The sequence below is a fragment of the Protopterus annectens genome, chromosome 2.part1, assembly GCF_019279795.1.
Source record: "Protopterus annectens isolate FY-2018-M chromosome 2.part1, PAN1.0, whole genome shotgun sequence".
Lineage (NCBI taxonomy): Eukaryota > Metazoa > Chordata > Ceratodontiformes > Protopteridae > Protopterus > Protopterus annectens.
In genome coordinates, this window is record NC_056729.1 from 766333587 (window position 1) to 766353237 (window position 19651).

Sequence of the window (19651 nt, forward strand, 5' to 3'; positions counted from 1 at the left end):
TATTTGTGTTGTAGGTGTACATGTGTCAGCACGAGGATGGTCTGCAGTCATATTCCACAAGGGGGTATGGCACTGTGGTGACACCATGGCTGTGACATATCTGAGGTACAGTTGAACACATGTCACAGATTTGTATAACAGTTACAGTCTGTGCCGCATGGACAGGTGACCTGTTGGGATGTGTATAATCTGCAAACTGATGTAGACCCATCCACATACATGCATACTCTTACTTGGCAACACTGAGACTAGACCCCTACCTAGGTATGTAGTGATACTGAAGTGTGTGGCTTTCATTGGCTCAGTGTCTGTTATTCTAAAAGTGTATTAATTCTGGTTTAAGCACTTGGGCTTTCAGGCCAGTTATTTTACATTAAGAGGGTTTGTGGTCTGCACTCTTGTGGGAGGAGAGGCTGGACTCTGCCCTTCTGAGCTGGGAATTTCTGGTTGAAGGCTTATAGTGCATGCATATCTGAACTGCTTCTTACTGAAGTTGGTGTGCCTTGTTTGCTGTGGCATAGACTGGATTCGGGCCTGCTGGATCTAGCTTTGTTTGTGTAACTTGAGCACTAATCCAGGCATTCTCTAAAGTATTCAATTGTACTTATTACTGCTTGGTAGTAACTTGATTAAAGTGTAGCTATCATTCTAAGTCTTTTGGATTAAGCACTTGGGCTTCAGACCAGTTGTTTTACATTAGGAAGGTTTGTGGCATGCACTGTGGTGGCAGGACAGGTAGCTTTCATCCTTCTAAGTTGGTAACTGCTGATTGAGAGCCCAGTGTCTGTTATTCTTAAAGTGTATTAGTTCTGGTTTAAGCACTTGGGCTTCAGGCCAGTTATTTTACATTAAGAAGGTTTGTGGTCTGCACTCTTGTGGGAGAAGAGGCTGGACTCTGCCCTTCTGAGCTGGGAATTTCTGGTTGAAGGTTTATAGTGCCTGAATATTTGAACTGTATCTTACTGAAATTGGTACACCTTGTTTGCTGTAGCATAGACTAGATCCAGGCCTGCTGAATCTAGCTTTGTTTTTATGCTTGTTGTTTGTTTGCTTGTTATTTCCCTGGAAAGCAAATTCCACCTAATACGCGGCTTCTCAGCGCTTCTGTGGATCACTAGTGATATCTGCATTGCTTACTGTACTTATTTCCTTGTTTCACTTGAAAGAAAGTTACTGTTTGTCGTTTTTGCATTTAAGTTACCTGTAACACATTGCACTTAAGTTACCTGGCACTTGCTCACTAAAGCAATTATATAACTCAGCACTAAAAATTAAAAGCACTACACCCTCACTCCCCACTGGCCCTGGTTTTCAATTATTAAGGAATTCCCAATAGTATTCTAGCATGTCCAAAGGTCAGTTGTCAATCTCCTCTCCGGTCCAGCTGGTGAATCTGGGAATCTTGAGGCAATGTTGCAACTGCCTCATGTACACAGACAACCCTCTCCTCCTCCCAACAAATTCCAACACATGTGAGAGATGCAAACATATAGCCAAACTGGAGGCTAAGCTCTCTCAACTCAGTACTGGCATAACCAGTCAGGAGGAGAAGGAAACTGCACTCACTACAATTCCAGTCTCACATAGACCTACCATGACAGCAAACCAAACACATAATCACACAAAAACATACTTGGAGGCTCTAAATAAAGATCTGCCAAAGCAGCAGAGACCTCCAAAGCAGACACCCAAGCAGCTGCTACCCCAAAACAAAACACGTGTAACACATATCTCACAAAGCCAGTGTGCCAAACAGTCACAGCCCTTAAGACTAAACAACACACCTGATACACTTGTAATAGGTGACTCTATCATCAGGCACATTGACGTCCCACTCACCAGGCTGAACAAGGAGAGGGTCACGGTGAGTAGCCTGTCAGGCGCTAGGATCCGCCACATAACACAAGCACTCAGGTCACTCCAAGGCAAGTACAAATATGACTCAGTCATTGTCCATGCTGGTGTGAATGACCTGAGATACCTCCTGGACTACATGAAAAGAGACATAAAGGAGCTCTCTGAGCATGTAGCCCAGGCCGGTATGACCCTGACCTTGAGTAGCATCTTACCCTCACCAAGAATGATGTCACAATATGAAGACAAGATGATCAATTTCAACAATTGGTTTAAGTACTGGTGTCATTTAAAGGGGATCCAATGCCTGTCAGCTTGGGATGATATGCTCGACAAACCACGATGCTTCGCTAGGGATGGCTTGCACCTGTCTCCCCTGGGCTTTTGGATATTGGCAAATGCTCTTGCTACCCCCATAGTGCCTTTTTTAGGCAAGGCTCAAAAGACAAACCCACCTCCATAGGTATCACAAGGGATAAGAAACTAAGAGTAATGCTACTCAATGCCAGAAGTCTAAACCTCAAGATGCACGCACTCAAAACTCTCCTTAGCATGGAGAACATTGATATCTGTGCAGTAACAGAAACCTGGTTCAGGGCTCCCGAGAGCACCCCAGCACTACCAGGTTATACCTCATACCATGCCTTTCGGCCCCAAAACTTGGACCGAACCACAAAAGGAAGGGGAGTATCGATATTCATCAAAGATATCCACACGTCCAGGTTGATGGCAAAGCACGAAGCATCAGAGACTATCCATGTGCAACTAACAGTGGGTAAAACTGCCTTCCAGTTTATAGCCTGCTACAGACCACCCTCCCAAACCCAGGAACCCCATTTGGCCTTCCTGAGAACACTGGAAAATATGAAGGTCTCTCCAAACACCATTATATTGGGCGACTTCAACTACCCAAACATTGACTGGGAGCATTACTCTAGCTCCAACACCCTAGCCCAAAGGTTCCTAGAATTTATAAACTTAAATGCTATGGAACAACTTGTTACCACTCCCACAAGAGGGGAAAACATACTGGACCTGATCATCACCAACATGGGGACTCTATGCTCCAGAACAGAAGTGTATCCCTCACTGGTAAGATCAGACCATAAACTAATCTCACTGGATATTCACATCCCGACCCCACCCCCTGCCCAGAAAACCACAGTGAAAAACTTCTCTAAAGCAAATTTCACACTCCTCAAAACTGAGGTGGAATCCTTCAAAGTCCCCGGGCCTGTGGAAAATACGGCCCAGACCGCAGAATCCTTTATAAACGCATTCTATGAGCACCTTCAGGAATGCATGGATCATGCGATCCCAAATAAAACCAAGACCCAATCCTCCAAAGGCAGACGTCTTGTCTGGTGGACCCCAGCCATAAACAAACTATGCAATAGAAGGAGGAAGCTACTAAATGATAGAGCAAAATCCCAAAAAGGGAAGGCATCATTGATCAGTATTAGCAAAAAAACTACGGGCACACATAAAATTGTCTAAGGCCAGCTTTGAGAGAAAAATTGCACAGGACACTAAGGATAATCACAAGGCTTTCTTTAGTTATGTTAGGAACCTGGGTGGTAATTCCCAGATATGCTCAGAATTAGTCCAAAATGACAAAAAATACACCAAACCCACAGACATTGCCAACATCCTAGCTGACAGGTTCAGCAAACTTCTCCCCTCCCACAAAAGGGCAAATATCTATCCCAGCAGAGTGCTGCCCCTGACATCTCAGATGCTCAGGTAAGAGCCCCGCTCTCCAAAGCAAAAAACACAGCATCAATGGGACCAGATGGTGTCCCGGGCTGCGTCCTACATGAACTCCAAGAAGAGCTAAACCCAAACATAAAACTCCTGTCCAATCTCAGCCTTACTACAGGATATGTGCCCAAAGAGTGGCGTACAGCAACAGTGGTCCCTCTCCATAAAGGTGGTGCCTCAACGGATCCTGGAAACTATCGCCCCATAAGCCTGACTAGCTTGGTCTGCAAAGCTATGGAAAGGATCATCATGGACCTCATAAATAAAGATATTGGGGACCTACAAACACTGGATCCTACCCAATTCGGCTTTGTTAAGGGCAGATCCTGCCTCTTAAACCTGGTTGATTTCTTTGAAACAGTCACCAAGGCCATTGACGAGGGGAAGGTGGTCCACACAGCCTACCTGGACCTCGCAAAAGCCTTCGATACAATACCCCACTCGGGCATTATAGATAAGCTCACCAGCTTAAATATAAACCCCTATGTCACTAGATGGATTGCAAACTGGCTCAAGGACAGAACCCACATGGTTAGAATTGCTTGGGCCATGTCATACTCCAAACCAGTTACAAGTGGTGTCCCACAAGGCTCAGTCCTGGGACCTCTCTTGTTCGGTATATATTTCTCAGAGATACAGGCCAACACGAAAGGACTGTGGCTGACCAAGTTCGCAGATGACTGCAAACTGGGCGCCATAATTGACTCTCCAGCCGACACAAGCATCCTCCAAAAGGGCCTCATAGAAACAGACAACTGGTGCCAGAACCATGGCCTCAAGCTAAACGCCAAAAACTGTATAGTCATCCCCTTTGGCAAAACCAAAGTGCCCACAAATTACCACATAGGTGGTAATCCATTAAGTACAGAAGAAGTAATTAGGACCTGGGGACCAAAGTTGATAGCAGCCTCTCATATGACGACCACGTGGCCAAAGTGGTTAGAAAAACATTTTATATAGCCCACCTAATCATGAAGGGATTCACATCTAGATCAGGGAAGGTCATCGTGCCTCTTTACTCATCCCTCATCAGGCCCATAATTGAGTACAATGCCCCTTTTAGGATGTACCTTACCAGACACCTGCAGCAACTGGAAAGATCCCAACAGTACCTCACCAAGAGGATCAAAGGGCTCAAACAGATGCCATATGCTGCCGGTTAAAGAAACTCCAGCTCTACTCAGTGGCATACCACCTGTTCAGAGGGGATCTGTGCCTGACATATAAAGCCATGTCCAACCTGAATTAATGGACATGCTGCACCTCAGAAAATCCAAATCCCATCGAGCTACACGCTCGAGAGACTTGAACCTCAGCACTGAAATAAATAGGACATGCTGGAGGGACAGATTCATAACCCAGAGGCTCCCTTCACTCTGGAATAAAATCCCAGTCCAGGTTAGGCAGAGTCCCTCATTGACTCTCTTCAAGAGGAATCTTGATGAGTGGATGGGAGATCATAGGTTTACCCCGGGTATCACTTCTGTGTCACTGTTAGACAGAGGCACAGTATACTAACCTCAAAAAAGGGCATAGAAAAATAAATTTAAAATGGGTGGCAAAAGCCAAACACATTCTGGCTAGGCTTATAAATGTCCTAGAGCAGATAGCCTAGTATGAACCTATGAACCTATGAACATCACACAGCGTTTAGGGTGAGGTGTGTTCCAGGTTATATGTTACATGCAGAACATCCCTAGATATGTACAGTATGCTAATGGGGGATGTAATGGGTGTATATGGACAATACATAGAGTGACATGCCTTCATATACAAATTAACAGACACATAACAGGCAGACAAAGGTCCGAGAAAAATGGGCCTATCTCTGTTAACTAACTTGACCATGTGTCCAATGTGTTACAGGTAGGCTGCACACAGCACATGCATAACTGGTCTGGATTGTGGTATCAGTTACCTGTATGGTTGATGGTGACATTGGGAACCATAACGTGGTACATGGGGCATATACCGGATGTACCTTGGTGTAATGACACAGCACCCACATCCCCCAGTGGATATTGTACTCCCCATAGGTTCATAGGTTCATAGGTTGGTACTAGGCTATCAGCCCTAGGGCCTATACATGCCTAGCCATAACAATTCCCTGGCTATTTCTTCCCACATTATTTACTTTCCTGGACCCCTGTCTAGCAGGGCGACTGACGTGATCCCTGGGGTGAATTTCCTTTCTCCCATCCAATCGTCAAGGTTCCTCTTGAAGAGGTCCAAAGAGGCACTCTGCTTTACATGTATGGACAATCTATTCCAGAGTCTGGGGAGTCTCTGGGTCAGGAACCTATCCCTCCAACATGTTTTGTTTATTGTGACGACAAGGTTTAGATCCCTGGAGCGTGTAGCTCTGAGGGATTGGGATTTCTTTAAGTGTAGCATGTCCAACAGCTCTGGGTTTGACATGGCCTTGTACGTTAAGCAGAGATCACCTCTGAGTAGACGATATGTGACAGAGTATAGCTGGAGTTTTTAAGGCGGTCAGCGTAGGGCATCTGCTTTAGGCCTGTGATTCTTTAGTGAGGTATTTCTGAGGCCTTTCCAGTTGTTGCAGATGTCTTGAGAGGTACATACCAAATGGGGCGTTGTATTCTATAATGGGTCTAATGAGGGATGAGTACAGGCAATGACCTCCTTTTTCTGGATGAAAAGCCCTTCGTGATGAGATGCCACATAGAAGGATTTCCTGACTGTTGTGGCGATGTGGTTATCAAAGGTGAGACCACTGTCCACCTGTGTCCCTAAGTCTCTTATCACACTTTCTGTGTTTAGTGTACTGCCACCTATATGGTAATTCATGGATACACGTTTTTCCCAAAGGGGATAACAATACATTTCTTGGCATTGAGCTTGAGCCCATGGCTCTGGCACCAAGCATCTGTTTCTGTAAGGCCCTTTGTAGAGTATCCACATCATTTGGGATTCAATAATGGCTCCCAGTTTGCAGTCATCTGCAAACTTTGTTAGCCAGAGTCCCTTAGTGTTGACCTGTACTTCAGAGAAGTAGATGCCAAACAAGAGCAGCCCCAGGACTGAACCCTGAGGTACTCCACTTGTCACTTGTCTGGAGCTGGATTTGGAGTCGGCTACTTTTACAGTGTGGGTTCTATCAGTAAGCCATTTAGCAACCCATTGGGTGACATAGGGATTAATGCCCAACTTAGTAAGTTTATCTATGATTCCAGATTGGGGGATGGTGTCAAAGGCCTTGGCAAGGTCTAGATAGGCTGTGTGGACCACCTTACCCTTGTCCATGGCTCTGGAGATGGATTCAAAGAAGTCAATCAGGTTCAGGAAACAAGATCGGCCCTTCACAAACCCAAACTGGGTGGGGTCCAGTGTTTGAAGGTTGCCAATGTCTTTGTTTATAAGTTCCATGATAATACGCTCCATGGCCTTGCAGATAAGGCTTGTCAGACTGATGGGACGGTAGTTTCCGGGATCCAAGGTGGGTCCCCCCTTGTGGATTGGGGTAACTGTAGCTCTGTGCCACTCAGTGGGCACGAAACCTGAGGTGAGGCTATGATTAAACATGACACTTAGGTGAGGTGCCAGTTCATATTGTAGTTTATGTAGTACACAGCCCGGATTGTCATCTGGTCCCATGGATGCTGTATTCTTGGCTTTAGAGAGTGCGTTTTGTACCTGTGCGGCTGTTATTATTGGAATTTGGCAATCTTCCGGTATTGAGATGGACCATTTAGGGGGTGAGAGGGGGGTGAAGTTGGCACTGAATCGATCTGCCAGGATATTGGCAATATCCTTCGGATCAGTATATTTAATGCCATTCTGTTTTAGCTCAGAGCAGATCTGAGCATTGCCATTTAGATTCTTGACATAGTTATAGAATGCTTTGTGGTTGTCTTTGGAATCTTTGGCAATTTTATTTTCGTAACTAGCTTTGGAGGATTTTATGAGGCATCTCAGTTTCTTACTGAGGCTAGTAAGGGAGATTTTGCATCCTGGGATTTTCCTCTTTTCTGCAAAAGTTTCTTCCTTTTGTTGTAAAGTTTGTTTATGGCAGGGGACCACCAGTTTGGCTTCCTTTTTTTGGATGAGAGCATTTTGGTTCTATTTGGGATGGCACGATTCATGCATGAGTGGATGTGCTCGTACAGTGCCTTATTGTAGGATTCAGCAGTTGAACTTTCAGTTCCGTCTGCATGGGTGTCATGAAGTTTGTCACTTCTGACTTGAGTAGCATGAAGTTGGCTTTGGAGAAGTTTTTTATGGTGGTTTCTTTACTGGCGGTCGGGCTGGGATGTGGATGTTACGGGTGAGTAGCTTATGGTCAGACCTGACTAACCAGGGGGTGACCATAGGTATGGAGCATTGATTTCCATGTTGGTAATGACCAGGTCTAGGATATTGGAGCCCTAGTGGGACTATGGATTAGTTGATCCAGGGCGTTGGAATTTATGAATTCCAAGAACCGTTGCGCAAAGGTGTTGGGACATGAGTAGTTTTCCCAGTTAATGGCAGGGTAGTTAAAATCACCCAGTATTAGGGTGTTTGGTTCTATCTTAATATTTTCCAGTATGTTTAGAAAGGTGTAGTGAGAATCTTGGGGTATGGTGGGGGATCTGTAGCAAGCTACAATTTGGATTACAGTCTTACCTAGTGTTAGTTGCACTTGGAGAATTTCAGACACATTGTGTTGGCCAACTAGCCTGGTGGTGTGAATATCCTTGGTGAATATTGACACTCCTCCACCTTTAGTGTTTCGGTCCTGGTTTGGTGGCCAAAAAGTGTGGTAAGAGTTGTAGCCTGGTATTGCAGGGGTGCTCTCTGGAGCCTTGAACCAGGTCTCAGTTACTGCACAGATATCGATGTTCTCCATTTTTAGGAGTGCCTCGAGAGAGTGCATTCTGAGGTTTAGACTTCTAGCATGGAGTAGCATTACCTTCAGATTTTGCATGCTTGTACCTGTTACGGTGGTGGTTTTGTCCTTTGAAGTTTGCCTAAAAGGCACTATAGGGGTGGCAGAGCCTTAGCCAGTAACCTGAATCCCAGGGTGACAGGTGCAGACCATCTCTGGCAAAGCATCATGGTCTGTCAATCATGTCATCCCAGGCAGACAGATACTGGATCCCCTTTGAATGACACCATAAGCTTAGCCAATTGTTGAAGTCAATCATTTTATCCTTATATTGTGGTATCATTCTGGGCGAAGGCAGGATGCTACTCAGGGCTAGCGTCATACCTGCCTGGGCCACATGATCCGAGAGCTCTTCCATGTCTCTTTTCATGTAGTCCAGGAGGTACGTCTCAAGTCATTCACTCCAACATGGACAATGACAGAGTCATATTTGTACTTGTTGTGGAGTGAATTGAGTGCATGCGTTATGTGGCAGATCCTGGCACCCGACAGGCAGCTGACTGTAATTTTCTCCTTATTCAACCTGGTGAGAGGGACATCAGTGTGCCGGACTATAGAGTCACCTATGACTAAAGTGTTAGGTACATTGTCTTGCCTTAGGGGCTGTTGCTGGATGGCACACTGGTGTTGTGAACTATGTGACACATTGGTTGTGATTGGTATTTGTTTGCGTTTCAGCTTCAGAGGTCTTTGTTGCTTGGGCAGGTTACATTTAAGGGCCTCTGCATATGTGGATTTAGTGTTGCTATATGTGGGTGTTGATGATGCGGGTTTAGAAGGCCTATGTGTTGCTTGAGGTTTAGTGTGGGTGTTAACCTTCTCCTCTTGACTGTTTAGCACAATCTTGGGTGGAGAGAGCTTTTTTTTACATTTTGGCTATGTAAGTGCATCTCTCACAGGTTGTAGTGTTGGGTGGTAGGAGGAGAGGGTTGTCTGTTACATGAGGCAATTGCTGCATTGCCCCAGTATGCCCAGATTTACCAGGTGGACAGGAGAAATCACCGGATGCTGACCCTTGGACATGCCTGGTTTGGGGCTTTTTTTTTTTCTTTGTAAAGTATAGGAGCTGTTTCCTTAGCAATGTACTTTGCAATTATAGGCTGTTTAGTGCCTAGTATTAATTTCTCCTTGTTAACAAGGAGAGTTCAGTGTTTGTATGAGTTTAAGGCTTCCTAGTGCTTTCCAGCAGGTATTAGAGAAAGTGCTAGTCACAGGGATGCTTAAAGGTAAGATTGAAAAGAATGCACTCTGCAGTGTGCACTAGAGAAGTTAGATGTGAAAGTAGGTAACTTGAGTTTTACCTGTTTAAAAAGTTAAGGTTTTGTGGAGAGTAACTATTTTTAAAACAGCAAGATGGATTGAAAGGGGTGGTCACTTTTGTATTTTGGTACTATGAAATACTGTAGGATGGCCAATAAATTTAAATAATTGAAGGGGTGGGATTTCAAAAATGATGATTTTGTGATTACTCACATAAGCCAGTGAAAGTAGAGAGAAATGAGATATATGGTCAGATTAACATAAGAGGCGGGCAACTAGAAAGACAGTGGTATTTAACAAGACAACTTAAATGGGTGGGAGGGTGGGAAAAAATTCTGCCTGACTCAGAACACCCATGATGACACTCTGACATACCCACCATCACACATTGCCCACGACTGCGATACAACCCATTGTATATCGCAACAGTGGTACTACAGGGATACGCATCTAATGCACATGCCACAGGCATAGTATGGTGTTGCATTGTCATGCCTCACCTGGGAGCAGCAACAACACTATCTGTACTACCGTGTGGCAATGGGTATTGTAATAAGAGTATGTGGCCTCAGAATGCTGTACTCTACAGATATACAGACATGCACATATACACACACTTGCCAGATCTCAATGGGTATCCCATGCCTATCAACCCATTTGTACAACACTGTTGTGCTGGTACTGCAAGGCTCATGTAGGTGGCATGGAAAGGAGCTTAACAGGGTACATGCAATGTCCTATACAGCAGCAGCAACAACTGACTATGACAATGAGTGTTGCAGTGGTTGTGAAGGCCCTCATGGAATTCCCAAGTACAGATGTGCTAACACACAGGCACTGCTATACTCAGTGATGCACACATACACATGTATCAGTACTGGTGTGCATCGCTACAGGTGGTCATAGCTGTGTACCTAGCTATTGTCCAAGGAAAGATGGGTCATGTAGGGGATGTGTGTACAGTGGTATCCTGCCACTTGCCAAGTGGCAGCAGGCAATCTCTCAACAGACACTACTGTGGTAACCCTCAGGTTAAGAGTGACATGCATCAGCCAATCCTCCAGGTGCCTCCTGCACATGGCCACTGAAGTGATCAAGTTGACATGTATGCATCATGCATTACAACACATGGTTAGTGTCTGTGATGGAGACCTGTACCTAAGCATGTTCTGTTGACTGTGGTAGTGTAGTGGATGTACCTGTGGCATGTGGTGCATACAGGGTGTTATCTCCTATATGTGCCAGTTCTTACACAGCTGGACAGACATGTCAGTGTCAGTCAAGCTTAGGTTGCCTTTACGTATCCCAGCTGGATACCTGCCATCTGCACATCTGTACAGGGACTGACAGTCATCAGCTTGGCAAGTAGCTATGCAGTAGGATGAATGTGTTGACAGACGTTTGGCAACAATATGTATGTCATAACTACATGTCAGAAGCCCTCACTAACATGTGCTGTACAGACAGTAGTCTACAATTACATTCCACATGTCGGATCATTATCCAGTAGGGGTTATATACTGTGGCACAGCTCACACACCAGGGACACAACAGAGAGGCCTCTGAGTCCAGCTATGCCTGCAGGTGTGCCTGTTGTCAGTACTATATTTAGCACTCTACTCTTGCCTGGGTAAGCATTGTCAACAGTAGTACCGCCATAATACACTACATGCCAGTGTGACAGCACATACCCTGGGCTACTACCCCTGTATGTAGCACATTCACATGGATAGCAGTGCCGTACAGGCCTCATATAGGCACATGTATTGTACATGGCATTACAAAAACTTATTACAGATGTCATTACCCTGCCATGTTATCAGACTGGGTGGTGTGAACTGGTTACCAGGGCAAAGCCATGCTTAGCAGATGTCAGCATTGCTGCAATATAACAGCTAAGCTGATTTGCTCACTGGTAAGCAAAGCCTACACTGTGTAAGTGCCTGTACATTTACCTCTAGTTTAGCACCACTTAGTTTTGCGCAAACCTGTGCAAACACACTTAAAGCTGCTCAAAACTGCGTTAACCACTCTGTATCTGACAGCCTTTGTTCTGCCCAACAACAGAATGAACAGCCCTTGCAGGTCTTGAACCCATGACCTTGTAAACTATAGTCAAATCACTTAACCACTACACCATGACCACTGTGAAGACAGCTATTCTTTTTCCAATATATCTGTCAATACACATATTGATTAGTATTGAACAATTGCCTTTACTTCCACAATTGTGTATTACTTGTTATTAATATGACTGTTGCATCACATATGTTGTTTTATCATAATGTACACATAGCAGATACATATGGTGAGATACATTTGGGAGTGTATACACAACTGTGAGGTTTACACATGACAGGAATATGGATATACACATATAATAGGTTGATATATGTCTACATGTACATACACAAGTATATTCATACATATGTCTGTATACACATCTGTGTAGTGCAACATATATATGGGCATATGTACATCTCTTTGTACACACACACACACACACACATATATATATATATATATATATATATATATATATATATATATATATATATATAGATACATGTATATATAGCTATATATGTATGCACATCCTATGTGTACAGATACGCCTATTTATGTAGATATATATGTAGATATCTATAACTATATGTACATGCATATCTATTCTGATATACCTATTACTGTCAATATATATCCATAAGTATATGTGCATATGTATCTCTATATGTATATGTGTAGACATATGTTGCTGTGTATATGCATATATCTGTGTGTTTATATGTGTGTGTATATATATATATATATATATATATATATATATATATATATATATATATATATATATATATATATATATATATATATGTACATATACATATCCATCTATGTATGTCGATATGTATATGTGTATATATCTATATGGATGTATGGATAATTATATATACATATATGCTCATCATATGTCCAGAACATGGAATGGAGTCCTACCTCAGCCCCAACAGTCCCAACCTCTTAGTGCAAGGGGATGTCAGGTATGTATTGCAGGTATATATGTAGACTATTGCTACTGTAATAGGGGTTGTCTTCACAGACATGTTGTGTGTGGGAGGTCACATCTGCTTTAAACATGTGTGCCATTGGCTACTGACAGATATCCTAAGGACATCATAGTACAGTACCACTGCTAATACAGTAATGATCCCGTGGACTATAGTAGAGATATAGCCAATAAATGTGGACAGTCTGACACACTCAGGTCAGTCCAGAGGTATACATAGAACCCCCTAGTGCAAGACATGTGGACCAAGCCTGACAATGTGGATGTTAACAGCCATGTAGATGGGTATATCAAGTAAATACTGGTATACATTTGCCCCCATAGGTTACGCATTCACATACTCCTGTCTGTCCTGACACATAATAACTGCTGGTACAGAGGTGACATGGCCACATACTACCCACTAGTTAGTGACATACATCTGTACAGCATCTCACTGCTTTGTCTGAAATACATGACTGTTATGGTGGCCTGGCAGCAGTACATCTGGCAAGTATCTGAACATAACATCACACTGGGTAAGTACACTAAGCTGCTAGGCATGTAACAAAGCACTATGCAGGCTACAGGTAGACTGACACAACACTGGCCTACATTTCTTATGGGGGAATACACATGTACCTGCATATACACCAGGCTCTACAGGCATGTCACAGCACTGAGTAACAGACACCTGTGTGAAAGTGAATAACCACAACCAATGTGAACACAGCCACAGCCACATATGGTAAGCTAGTGTAATATTACAGTATATGGACTATCTGATTAATACCATCCTCATATATGCCACTCACACGCTAACTCTATATAAACCGGGCCACTACACAGTGTGGTCCAATGCCTGTCTGTGGTATGGGACATGTGTGCATTTGGCCCTACAAACATGTAAGCCGTTAGGGTAACATACACTGGAGCAGCATGTAACATCAGATAGAACAGGACCAAGAACAATGACATCTACCACAGTCTGTACACAGGCCAAGGTACATATTCACAACACACACACTGTCGACAATCACCATAGATACATAGACCTCAGTACTGTATACACAACCACAGAATGCCCAGGTTATGACCTCAAATATAACCCCTACTATACATAACATGTGTACCAGTCTGATATCTCACTGGCTTGTTATCAGATATGATGTCAATAAATATGGTGTACAGAACATATTCACCTCTTACTGCATGACATATATACAAAGGTTGACAGAGTTGCAGCTGGAGGCACAAACACAGGGCCAATATTGACATGTTGCTGTGATAACCTCATACATTTAGTGCTGTAACAGGGTTTGTTGTCATATATGTCCTATGAGGGATATGAAGTCAGTAACTCTCATGCCTGTCACCATGTACTGACTGCAATCCTCACGCTATGCTTCTGCAGTTCACAGATATGTGCTCCGTGGGTAATACAAAAAACAAAAGGCACCACACACTGCCCAGTTTGTAGATGACCCTACAGATGGGGACTTCCTCAGAAACATAGCACTGTCATGACAGGTATTAAAACATGTAGACCAGCCATATCCACACCCGCCTTGTTAAACCAACATTACTCCAACTGCAGAATAGCAACACTTACATTCTGTAGTCATGTCAGACACATCCCCCTCCTCTGTGTTGGCCTGTTTCCACAGTGTATGTTGTTAGAGGTAAATCCCCAATCCATATGTGATGCTGTTTGCCAAACACCAGCTCTAGGTCCTGCTCACAGTGAATGAAAACGCCTAACATCAACATGATGTTCCTAGATATTGGAGTGTGTTTCCATGCAATTGGCTATGGGAATGTTACCACAGCTGTTCCACATGCAATCAGCTAGAGGAGGGCTGCAATTACGGCAGAGGCCATCAGCTGATCATGAGCATTACTTACAAAACACATATTGCTGCCTAAGCAAAGCAAGTGTAGTTCTCCACATCAATCAGAGAGGGAGTGAGAGAGGCAGACAGAGACAAAGTAAGTCAGGGAGGTGGTGGGAGAGTAAAACCTAAGCATGTTTGTGTCACACACCTATCAGTAGAGGGTATCAAACCCCTGACTGACTATGTATTGCTATCACATGTCTATGCAGTTATTGGATGCACCACATCGCTAACATGTTAAGGAGCTCTCCAAACGTATATGTGATGGTGAGTGACATCTGCAACAGTGATATAGTAGTGATACTGTAGATGTAGTACACATGCCTGTCCACATGAACAGGTGTCAGCATCAACACAGCCACACTCTCCCAGGGACTCACACACATCGACACACTTTGCAGGGTCAAGTATACACTTTCTCAATAGTTAGTTTGCCACAATACAGTACTGTGCAGGTATCACGTGCACCACAGGGGTTATCCGGAGGTTATATTGGCAAAGGGTATTTGGAGGTGTCTGACATCAGACAGCATGCTTCAGTATGCCAGTGGGGGTTGTAGTGAGTGTGAATGTGGTCAAAAGCATCATACACCACACACATAGACACAGGGTGCCAGTACCGACATGCATTGCTTCACGGGTTTGTAGTGGTTGACTATACCAGAAGGCTATACAAGGTTAGGTGAAGGGTATACCTTTGCATCAGGCCACATGACAATGGCATACAATGTGGCTCAGGGGTGTAGTGTCTGGAATGGCCCACACAGGTGGGTATTGTATTTACCATCTAGTCACATGAGTAACTATTGTGTGTGGCCATTGCTGTTCAGTGCTTGCCATGTATGTGTTCTTTAGTCCATGACATGGATGCTGCCTGGGATGTGCACACATCCCACATGTATGTACAGTGACATTTAGAACTGTACCTTTGGTGTCTCGGCCATGTTGTGTACACAGATTGTTATAATCAGATGTGCCTACATTGATAGCATGATACAGGTATGCCCTGGTTTCAGTGGCATTTGTCCATACAGGGCATGTGTATAAAGCATGGTATGTCCTTTGTGGGACACATTTGATGGCACCACAGATGTTGCAGGCATCCAGTTGGGAACATAGTGAAGGCACACTGTCTGCATGTACATGCGTACTGTACTGATGGACAGGGTGCCATGCCCTGTGTAGTCCACTACAATCAGACCATGGCTACTATCTGTGAGCAATATGCAGGGTACTACCAACATAGCAGTTGTTGCCTAGGCAAATGTGTTTGTGTATGAGACATGGGTTGAGAATGTTCTCCATGTAATACAAGGGTTGCTAACTTTGTTCACCAGGCCTTGATGTCACATGTAAGGGTATGGATTGCTACCCCAGCCTCTCGGCTATTTCACATCTGTTATCCTTGTAAGGTGGACATTGTGATATACAATAGGGCCACCATATAAGAAATTTGCAAAACCCACTCCACAATGAGTCCAGTTATTACACACTCACAGCCACCTCCACACAGGATACGAATGACAAACACAGACACGCACACACACACACACACACACACACACACACACACACACACACACACACACACACACACACACACACACACACACACACACACACACACACACACACACACACCTGCCATGTCTGGGATTAGAACTCCTACCTAACTAGTTTATTACACTACAGCATTAGGCAGTTATATGAAGTGCCATGGAGATTACTGGGCTACACCTTTTCCAAAGGTGTATTTCACAGTGAATGACATCAGCACCTTTGCCAAAGTAGGGCATTTGAATTGCAGTGAATGTAACTAGCCTAAAAAGCATTGCTCCCTACACAGACAAGGTAACACACACACACACAAACATCCACACTTGCCATGTGTGGGGAAAATAACCCCTACCAAAGTACTATATCACACTACAACATTACACTGTTATGGGATGCACCTCAGAGATTACTGGGTTACACCTTTCCCAAAGGTGTATTTCACAGTGAATGACATCAGCACCCTTGCCAAAGTAGGGCATTTGTATTGTAGTGTGTGTGTCTAGCCTAAAATGGCATTGCTCCCTACACAGACAGACACACAAACAGTTGCCATGCCTAGGATTAAAACTCCTACCTAACTAGTTTATCACACTACAGCATTACACAGTTATATGATGCACCACAGAGATTACTGGGCTACATTTTTTCCAAAGATGTATTTCACAGTGACTGACATCAGCAGGCTTGCCAAAGTAGGCCATTTGATTTGTAGTGAGTGTGACTAACCTAAAAGGCATTGCTCCCTACACAGAGGCACACAAACACTCACACACAGTTGCCATTTCTGAGATTAGAACTCCTACCTAACTAGTTTATCACACTGCAGCATTAAGCAGTTATAGGACGCACCACAAAGATTACTGGGCTACACATTTCCCAGTGGTGTGTTTCACAGTAAATGACATCAGCAGCCTTGCCAAAGTAGGCCATTTAATTTGTGGTGAGTGTGACTAGCCTAAAAAACATTGCTTTCTACACAAAATAACACACACATCCACACTTGCCATGTGTGGGAATAGAACCCCTACCAAAGTACTATATCATACTATAGCATTACACTGTTATGGGATGCAACACAGAGATGACTGAGCTACACCTTTCCCAAAGGTGTATTTCACTGTGACTGACATCAGCAGCCTTGCCAAAGTAGGGCATTTGAATTGTAGTGAGTGTGACTAGCCTAAAAAGCATTCCTCCCTGCACAGAGACACACACACACACACACACACACACACACACACACACACACACACACACACGCACACTTGCCATGCCTGGGATTAGAACTCCTACCCAACTAGTTTATCACACTACAGCATTACGCTGTTTTAGGATTCGCCACACAGATTACTGAGCTACTACAATCCCAAAAGTGGATTTCAAAGTGGATGACATCAGCAGGCCAGTCATAGTAGGGCTATGGGGAGGGCAGTCCATGTGCATGGGTCATAACCCATTCATCTAGAGGATGACACACCACATACAGGCACACACAGGGTTATATTCCACAGGTATGTGTATACAGCTGCTAGATGATTATTGCCTTGTACAATCATGGTGCACAGTTAGCACTTGCACCACATAGTCTGTAATGCTGATGGATACCAGTGGCTACTTTCTGCAGTGAGTGACATTTATACATCATGTGTTTGTAGCCATTTGGTTGTGTGCTGGGTGGGACAGGCCTCATGATGGATGGCTCTTTGTCACAGTCACTCTCTTCCACACATCTACGTATGTCTACATTTGGCATATTAAAGTGTGTTGTCCTTGGATATATCTCTGTATTCCTATCCAATGTGTGCAAAGCATGACTGGTGCATACTGAGAAGTGTATAAACTAACATCTGCAACTGTCAGATATGTCTGGTCCACTGTTTTTTGCAGACATGGGCTTCATTTAAGTCCACTGTTGTTTGCAGACATTGCCTTCATTTTTCTAAGTGTGTGAGCATGCCCAGTATGCCCTTCTGTATTGAATGTGTGGATCCATTTAAAGTAGTTTGTACTCCAGTGGAGACCTTTGTGTTGTACACCTACAGTTAGCAAACTGTTTCTGCAGGGTATCTGTAGATCATTTGGCAATATGGGGTCAAACTGTGCAAGGGATAGTATGTACTGTAGGTGATTGTGTCTTTGCTGCTTCTGCTATATGGCACTGGTGTTAGCAGAGATATTCAGACATGTGTACTGTTATACACTGTGATGTTTTATGTCCTCAAGTACTGTTTGGTGGACATTCTTGCTCACAGTGGTGTCCTGGGGAACAAGCGTGAATGCAGCTGTGTCCGGTATTATGGACAAATGTCTAAATATTCATGGAAAGTTATGCCATTCTGGAGGGGGAGCTGCAGACACTTGCTGCAGGGTCTGTGTTGCCAGTTCAGCACCTTCGCACAGTGCTGGCTGAGGATCCCATACTTGTACATCCATCAACATGACAGTATGGCCTTATCTTGCAGTGGCAATAACTCACAGCTGTACAGATTCACACAGGTTACCCAGAAACAGGGGTCATAAGTCAGGACATTACCCCTATTGTGGTGTAAGGGCAGGTTTGTAGCCACCCATTTTTGTGTTTGCAGCCAGGGATATTATGTGCACACAGCTGTGTGTCGGACCTTGCACATGCCATGCTGCCCATGCTCCTGCCCCCTCTCTATTATTCTATCCTCTTCCATACATTATGCGTACATTCTCTGATACTTTCCCTAAGGTTATCACCTCATCACAACTGTGTTTTAGTGTTAGTCCACAGTTCATGCAGTGGGACATGGTGGACATGTTTCTGTGGTTTGTCCGCATGGCCTTGCATATGGTTTATGTGGAGTGCGTTATGTTGTTATTTGGGTGTCCATGACATAACATGCATTGGCAGTATGTGTGAGACACAGGCCTTTGGCAGCGGCCTGTTGGCCATGTGGTGATGATACAGGCCAGCTGTGGCAGGCCGTTGCATTCTGTCAGTCCTACAGTCCCAGACTGCCATACAGTATATTCCCCTGGGGTGACAGGGTAGGTGTGCTAGGTGTTCATGCCAATACTTCCTATCAGTATTGATCAGGTGGTGTGGATGCTGGCAGGGTGCTACCTACAACTAGGGACACACCTGCATGGGAGACCTGCACTGCATGCTGCATTCTTTCGCTATTGCCATACACAGGCAGGGGTCATATTGTACCCATTCCCAACAGCAGGGATACAACCAGAGAGATAGCGGCTGGTGTTTGGGTGAGCTGGGTGCATGTGTGCTATGGACACTACTTGCATCTGACTCACAGATATGCATGGGGCATTCCAGTTATCAACTGTATCCCAGTACATCAGGCCTATCACCTTTGTGATCTGCACGTGTTCGGCCAGATGACACTCGTATTCCATACTACAGGC